This window comes from Geotrypetes seraphini, chromosome 9 (genome assembly GCF_902459505.1).
Source record: "Geotrypetes seraphini chromosome 9, aGeoSer1.1, whole genome shotgun sequence".
In the NCBI taxonomy this organism is placed as follows: domain Eukaryota; kingdom Metazoa; phylum Chordata; class Amphibia; order Gymnophiona; family Dermophiidae; genus Geotrypetes; species Geotrypetes seraphini.
The window spans coordinates 20266355-20275205 of NC_047092.1; the positions used below are offsets into that span (position 1 = coordinate 20266355).

At 44.2% G+C, this 8851-nt stretch overlaps 1 protein-coding gene across 2 annotated transcripts in view; it reads right to left on the reverse strand.

Annotated features, from left to right (window-relative positions):
• DRD4 (dopamine receptor D4) overlaps positions 1-1008 on the reverse strand; it is a 32983-nt gene extending 31975 nt beyond the window's left edge. For both annotated transcript variants that reach the window (XM_033958842.1, XM_033958840.1), the window contains exon 1: positions 636-1008. The gene's annotated coding sequence lies outside the window, so the exon portion shown is untranslated. The remainder of the gene's footprint in view (positions 1-635) is intronic.
• Positions 1009-8851: the final 7843 nt, after the last annotated feature.

Below are 8851 nucleotides of genomic sequence, written 5' to 3' on the forward strand. Positions count from 1 at the left end.
CCGATGTGGGTATTCTTCCTCCCCTAATTCCACTATCTTGGAATTCTCCGAGACCTGACATTACCAGATCCACCCAAAAACTTAGCGCTCCTTTTACTAAGGTGCGCTAGCGTTTTTAGCTCAAACACGAAATTACCACGCGCTAAACCGCACGGTACGCTTCTAGAATAAAGCCAGCTCAATGCTAGCGTTAAGGTCTAGCGCTCGTGGCAATTTAGCCGCGCTATTCTGCGCGTTAAGGCCCTAACGCACCTTAGTAAAAGGAGCCCATAAACTATCTTTCCCCTCGTTAAAAGGCGTCATCTAGGCAGGAAAATTAGGGCAATCTCTTTTCTTCAACATCACCGAGCTTTGGAATAACCTTCCTGCCCTGCTGGGGAATCTGGGCTCCTTCCAATTATTCCGAAAGCATCTGAAAACCTGGCTTTTCTCAAAAATGTAAAGCTCGCCACCCCCTTTATAACCACTAATTCTTATTATGCTCTTCCATCATTTATTAAAGTACCTGTAAACCGTGCCGAGCTCTGTCTTTATGAAGAAGATGCAGTATATAAACTTAAGGTTTCGTTTAGTATAATTAAGAGAGCAAGGCAGGATCGTAATGCCTAGAAGTTTCAGAGAAGCCAAACTCTTACCTGTCCCGTCAGAATTCCCCAGTGCAAGACAAGGACATCCAGAGTCCCTGTAAATCCACCAGCCCGCACCAAGACGTGCAAGAGCATCCTTCAGTTACGTACAACCCATAAGGGACATCTCCAAAGTGTGCCTTCCTTCATGTCTTTGTGCTGATTCTCGTTCTTGTTTTTAATTATCCCTCTCGTCTCTCCTTCCTTCACTGCATGAGTTATAATCCGGACGACCTTATATCCTCCAGTCCTGTTATAAAGAGCCCGAGTAGCCACTTCAGACCAGCCCCCCTCAGCCGCTCCATCTCCATCCCTGCTGTAGTAGGCTTTACTCTTTTCAGTTCAACATAGGGAAACTGAACATGTGAACTAGGAAAGGGGAGGAAAAAGTTGCCTGCCCAGATGAAAGCAAAGAATACTGATGCTGTGTCTTTCTGGCCTCAGGACTTCTTATACAGCGGGGTGGGGGGTCTCTGCTTCTTCCCTCACTCTCCCACAAACTGAGAGTGTGGCTGGGATGCTGTAGATCCTAGCTCTCCTTCCACCCATCGCCTTCCCTCCCTTTCTCTTGATCCCTCCCTTTCTCCTAACAGTATTCGGTCAGCTCCCTCCCTCTCAAAGCCCCCCTCTCTCATGTTCCCAGTATCCCTCCCTGTATAGAGATTAACATTGTATACTTAGACCTGCCTTATACAGCCAGTCCTGTGATTAACAAAGCCTGGCTGACCGTGAGGGGCTTCACAAGCAAAAGAGGTGGGGGAGGGAGAAATAGAGACAGTTGCTTGGCGAGAGATGCCAGACACATTATGTTACAAATTCACAGAGAGACACACAGGATTGGCCTTAATTACAGAGAAATAAATATTTACATGCATATAATCTGTAGGTTTTATCTGATTTTATAAATGTTATTGATGCGATTTGCTTAGAAAATATGTGATAAGTGAAAACATAAATGTTTGATTAATAATAAGCCAGATAAACACACTGATTTTAATTTTGGATGATTGAAATTTATATTGTGCTATGCTGGCAAAGCCACCGCCTTGGGTGAATTTCTCCAGGAAGGCAGTTAATAAATCTTTAATAAATAAACAAACGTGTAGAGCCAATCTTTGGTTTTATATACCGATTCATCCCTACAATAGGGCTCGACTCGGTTAACAAAATATTAACAATATATATAGGGAATTGGACAAGACCTTAGCTTCTATAGTCGTTAGCTTGATACAGGGGAATCAGTCAGAAATTTCTGAAGTACGTAGGTTTCTAGCACTTTCCCAAAAATTGGTAAATGAGAAAGAAGAATAATAATCATTTATTTTCTTGTATACCACCCTACCAGTAGTTCTGGGCGGTTTAGAGCAAGAGAAACTGCAGAAGGGAGTCCATTCCAAATTTTACAAATAATTGACAGAAATTAGCCATAGTTTTAATTCTCTTAACAGTAGGAAACCCAAGTTTATATTTATGAAAGCTCCTAAACTTGGAAACTTTACATGAATTGAAAGAAACGGACCAACAGGGTAAAGATCCCATACAGAATTTTAACTATCACTGACAGTAGCACATTTGAACTGAATCCTCCAATAGACTGGAAACCCATAAATGAGATGATGTGGTAAAGACATAAGCAGGAAAGTGTAGTTACTTACCTGTAACGTAGGTTCTCCGTGGGCAGCAGGATAGTCAGCCACATATGGGTGTTGTCCCAACAGCTCCCAATTTGCGGATAAGCTCTCCAATAGCTCAGAGAGATTTTTTTTTTTCTCTCTCTGAGCACGTGCAGTGCCCGGGCCCCACTGGGCATGCCCGAGCCCTACCCATTTCCCCCTGCTTCCCCCTAATCCCCAGTCTTTAGTTTCCGCCCGTTCCCATCGGTCGGATTTTCTACAGCTCTCCATTACAACTTTTCTACTCATCACTTTGAAGATGCCTGAATCATCTAAAGAAACGACTGGGATGCAGGAGAAGGATGAACACACTGGATCCTCATGAATTGTGCGCCCACTGATTGGATCCGGTGCTCGAGGTTTCCGTGTTGCTTGCATTAAGAACATAAGAACATAAGAAATGCCTCTACTGGGTCAGACCTGAGGTCCATCGTGCCCAGCAGTCCGCTCACGCGGCGGCCCAACAGGTCCAGGACCTGTGCAGTAATCCTCTATCTATACCCCTCTATTCCCTTTTCCAGCAGAAAGTTGTCCAATTCCCTCTTGAACCCCAGTACCGTACTCTGCCCTATCACGCCCTCTGGAAGCGCATTCCAGGTGTCCACCACACGCTGGGTAAAGAAGAACTTCCTAGCATTCGTTCTGAATCTGTCCCCTTTCAACTTTTCTGAATGCACTCTTGTTCTTTTATTTTTTGAAAGTGTGAAGAATCTGTCCCTCTCTACTCTCTCTATGCCCTTCATGATCTTGTAAGTCTCTATCATATCTCCTCTAAGTCTTCTCTTCTCCAGGGAAAAAAGTCCCAGTTTTTCCAATCTCTCAGCGTATGAAAGGTTTTCCATCCCTTTTATCAGACGTGTCGCTCTCCTCTGAACCCTCTCGAGTATCGCCATATCCTTCTTAAGGTACGGCGACCAATATTGGATGCAGTACTCCAGATGCGGACGCACCATCGCTCGATACAATGGCAAGATAACTTCTTTCGTTCTGGTTGTAATACCCTTCTTGATGATGCCTAGCATTCTATTTGCCTTCTTAGCAGCCACTGCCAGGTGAAAGGTCCCCGGTCCAAGCTTGCTCTTCTGCTCCATGACACAAAATCCCATAGTGCAAAATAGCTAAGCCATGCTCAAAAGAAATGATATGCAAATACCGGGCTATCAAAATGAAACAAGGGGAGGAACGTGCCTGGCCACATGTGCACAAGGATTTTGCGGCAAAGCCCAGCTCTTGTGCACATGCTGGAAGTGCAAACACACACCAGTGATGTTCTTCCACGTTTTTTAAACATGAGCCTTTCATAAATTGTTTGCAGTGGTGTAGTAAGGAGGGACAGGAGGCGAACCACCCCAGGTGTCATCTTGGTGGGGGCGCCGGCACCTCTCCTCTCTGCTTCTGCTCCTTCCCGCCCCTCCCCCCACTGCATTTGCACCCCTTCCCTTCCCCACCCCCTCCCCTACCTCTAGCTCTTCGCTGGTGCGAGCAACAGCTCTGGTCTGCTGCTCGTGCCAGCCTCGGCTCTCACTCTGATGTCACTTCCTGGCGGAGAAGAGGGTAAGGGAGTACCACCAGCCTGGGCACCTCCCACCCTTGCTATGCCACTGATTGCACTTAAAATGTTCAAAGAACTCTTATTCAAACACATATAAACAGGGGCCAGTGTGTGCTTTCATGGTTTTGCTCAGTCATGTGTTTTATTATTATCAGCACATAAAGAAGACCAGAGCCCTTAATGATTGTGGCACAGTGGTTAAAGCTACAGCCTCAGCACCCTGAGGTTGTGGGTTCAAACCCACGCTGCTCCTTGTGACCTTGGGCAAGTCACTTAATCCCCCCATTGCCCCAGGTCCATTAGATAGATTGTGAGCCCGCCAGAACAGACAGGGAAAAATGCTCGATTACCTAAATAAATTCATGTAAACTGAGATCTCCCCTGGGAGATCAGTATAGAAAACTGAATACATAGTCTGAAACGTTTCTGGTAACCAGAGCTGATACTGTGATGTCACAATGCCTCATTCCTCCAATAAGAGCCAACCTCATCAGTGATGTCACAATGGCTTGATTGTCCTTTTCTTGGCTCACTTTTACTATATTTTGATTTCTAGAGCGGAGCAGCGGTTATAGCTACAGCCTCAGCACCCTGAGGTTGTGGGTTCAAGCCCACGCTGACCCTTGAGACCCTGGGCAAGTCACTTAATCCCCCCATTGTCCCAGGCACATTAGATAGATTGTGAGCCCACCGGGACAGACAGGGAAACATGCTTGAGGACCTGAATGTATACCACTTAGGTTATAAATGCTATAAATAAATGTGAGAAATTGACAAGAAATCTTCTCCTGAAAACCTTCAAGGCTGCCCCTGACCCGACGGTAATTTTCAATGTTCTGGGCCATCATTTCCTTCCATGCAGTGCAGCACTTCCCTTTGTGCACCGGGAAGAAAGTTTGACGGAGCTCATTAACATCCATTTAGCGTTGACCCTGGCGCACGAACCCTCTGAGCATTCACTGCGGTGTAATTTGCCTGCAGGTCTGGTGTTAACAGCGGGGAAGCTATGGAAGAGCTGGTGGTAGCAGAGATAGGGAGTCAGGGTCCTTAGCACTTGCCTTTAATGGACTGTTGATGCTAACCCTCCCCCGCACTCAGTGACGTGGTAAGGGGGGGCGGGGGAGCAATCTGCCACAGGCGCCCGCTTGGTGGGGGGCACCAGCACCAGTCCTCCTCTCTGCCCCTCCTACCGCGCGTGTGTGCCGCTTCCCTACCCCCATGCCTTCTCAACGTTCGCGGCACGAGCAGTAACGACTCTGCTTCTGATGTCACTTCCTGGACACACGCCATCAGAGGAAGAGCTGGGGCAAGAAGCAGGTGGGGGTTGCTGCCTGCGCCGTGAACATTACAAAGGTACGGGGAAGGGAAGGGGGCGTGCTTGCACAGCAAGAGGGGGCGGGGTAGAAAGAGGGTGGGGAGGGCACCTCTCACCCTCGCTACACCACTGCCCACACTCAATGTAGGTTGGATTGGTGGGAGGCCACGCCGTGCTCGTGGCGCATGTGGATGGGGATCCCAATGGTACCCAGGTCCTTGTGACTCTGGGCAAGTCACTTAACCCTACGTTGCCCTGGTATAAAATAAATACCTGTATATTATATATAAACCACTTTGATCATAACCACAGAAAGGCAGAATATCAAATCCCAATCCCTTTTCCAATGATGCGGTAGCTTAGTTCACTTCCTTGCTCACTCTGAACCAGGGTTTCTCAGCCCAGTCCGCAGGACACACCTAGCCAGTCAGGTTTTCTAGACACCCACAATGAACATGCGTGAGATAGTTATGACATCACAATCTCAGCTCTGGAATGTTGCTACTTGTGATTTTAAAGTGTTTGAGGCTTGTGCAGATGAGGAAGGAGCTTAGGCATTGGTGGAATGAGGCATTATGACATCACAAACTGAGCTCTAGAATGTTGCTACTTAGGATTTTAAAGTGTTTGAGGCTTGGGCGGATGAGGACGGAGCTTAGGCATTGGTGGAATGAGGCATTATGACATCACAATCTGAGCTCTAGAATGTTGCTACTTATGATTTTAAAGGGTTTGAGGCTTGTGCAGATGAGGACGGAGCTTAGGCATTGGTGGAAAGAGTCATTATGACATCACAATCTGAACTCTAGAATGTTGCTACTTATGATTTTAAAGTGTTTGAGGCTTGTGCGAATGAGGACGGCGCTTAGGCATGGGTGGAATGAGGCATTATGACATCACAATCTGAGCTCTAGAATGTTGCTACTTAGGATTTTAAAGTATATGAGGCTTGTGCAGATGAGGACGGAGCTTAGGCATTGGTGGAATGAGGCATTATGACATCACAATCTGAGCTCTAGAATGTTGCTACTTAGGATTTTAAAGTGTTTGAGGCTTGTGCAAATGAGGACGGAGCTTAGGCATTGGTGGAATGAGGCATTATGACATCACAAGCTGAGCTCTAGAATGTTGCTACTTAGGATTTTAAAGTGTTTGAGGCTTGTGCAGATGAGGACGGAGCTAGGCATTGGTGGAATGAGGCATTATGACATCACAATCTGAGCTCTAGAATGTTGCTACTTATGATTTTAAAGTATATGAGGCTTGTGCAGATGAGGACGGAGCTTAGGCATTGGTGGAATGAGGCATTATGACATCACAATCTGAGCTCTAGAATGTTGCTACTTATGATTTTAAAGTATATGAGGCTTGTGCAGATGAGGACGGAGCTTAGGCATTGGTGGAATGAGGCATTATGACATCACAATCTGAGCTCTAGAATGTTGCTACTTATGATTTTAAAGTATATGAGGCTTGTGCAGATGAGGACGGAGCTCAGGCATTGGTGGAATGAGGCATTATGACATCACAATCTGAGCTCTAGAATGTTGCTACTTAGGATTTTAAAGTGTTTGAGGCTTGTGCAAATGAGGACGGAGCTTAGGCATTGGTGGAATGAGGCATTATGACATCACAAGCTGAGCTCTAGAATGTTGCTACTTAGGATTTTAAAGTGTTTGAGGCTTGTGCAGATGAGGACGGAGCTAGGCATTGGTGGAATGAGGCATTATGACATCACAATCTGAGCTCTAGAATGTTGCTACTTATGATTTTAAAGTATATGAGGCTTGTGCAGATGAGGACGGAGCTTAGGCATTGGTGGAATGAGGCATTATGACATCACAATCTGAGCTCTAGAATGTTGCTACTTATGATTTTAAAGTATATGAGGCTTGTGCAGATGAGGACGGAGCTTAGGCATTGGTGGAATGAGGCATTATGACATCACAATCTGAGCTCTAGAATGTTGCTACTTATGATTTTAAAGTATATGAGGCTTGTGCAGATGAGGACGGAGCTCAGGCATTGGTGGAATGAGGCATTATGACATCACAATCTGAGCTCTAGAATGTTGCTACTTATGATTTTAAAGTGTTTGAGGCTTGTGCAGATGAGGACGGAGCTTGCCGGAATGGGGCAGGGACAGGAAAATGAGTTTCTGCGGGGAAAAGATTTGTCCCTGTGTCATTCTCTAAAAGTCTAAGTGCATGCAAGTGTATCTTATTCATTGTGGGGATCCTGAAAACTTGACTGGCTAGGTGTGTCCTGAGTCCAGATGAACCCCTGCCTATGCTAATGTTGGTCCTATGGTTATTGTTCAAGTGTGACACCTAGTGGCAGAGTTCATTCTAATGACCACACTGGGGTAGATATACCATAAGGTAGAATTCCTTGGGGAGTTGCAAATGAAGGCTCATTGTACTGCATCGCAGCTCTGGTTCCAGCAGACCTGGAAAGAAAAGGAGAGGGAGGCAAACTGCCAAATCTACCCTCCCCCCCCCAAAAAAAAAAAATCCAACAAACAAACAAAGATGAGAAGAAAATAATGTGCATGGTTATGTACAGGTTTAGAACTAAACGGTTAACAGAATATACATACATAATTTTAAGAACATAGTAAAATAGACATATAAGCAAACCTTTTTTTTTGTAAATCTTTATTAAATTTCCAAACTACCTTAGTGCAAACAAACAATTTCAATATACATAAGTCTTTATGTTATCAGATCACAATGTTTAATAGTATGGTTAAATAAGATCATCATGTCTTTTTATTATTACCCTTTTATTATTATTTTATATATACTTTTTTATATTGTTTAATATGATTTTAATATTGTATTTTGTGTTGTATTTGTACTTAATAGGACCCCTGATGAAGGTTGTCCGAAACACGGACCGTGTTGGGTCCCCTGTTTGGTAAAAAGGTTTTTAGATATACTTTAGTTGTCACAATAAATTTTGCCTACATCGTTGTACACATCTGCAATTTTGGTTTGTTTTGTTCCAATATACATAAGTTTACACAAAATGCACATTAACTTACAGACATTAATGTACAACCATTTCTCCCCGCTCATCAAATAATCAGAAAAAGTACATACCTACAGGAGACCTCCATATATTCCCTGAATGAAATTCCAGTGCAAAACCCTCCCCCGATGTGTATGCTTAAGGGTCAATAAAATAAAATCAATAATCATTCCTTACAGAACTTAGTCAATGGTTCCCAAACATCCATAAATTTCTTATACCGTCCCTGTTGTACGGCCATCAAACGTTCCATTTTAAAAGTATAACAGAGAGATTCCCACCAGAAAGTGTAATTTAATCTATCACAGTTCTTCCAATTCCTCAAAATGAGTTGTATGGCAAACCTGAAAAATTCATAACTAAAAAATGATAACATAACTTTGCATAAGAATAAAACTTAGAAATCCTGGCTAAAGATTAATAACGTAGGGCCAAAGGTCTGTCTAAAAGAAAGCATCAACAAATAACTGCGTATACCCTTCTCACAACAATTCCGTATCTGCCCTACCAAGGAGTTCCAAAACTTAACTCCTGCACAACAAAAGCTCTTTTGACCAGTATCAACCAACCTTGGATTCACAGTCGTCTTCAGTAGGGCCAAATTCTCAGAACGCAAAGATCTTTTTGGAATATAGCTTGATATGTTATTTTT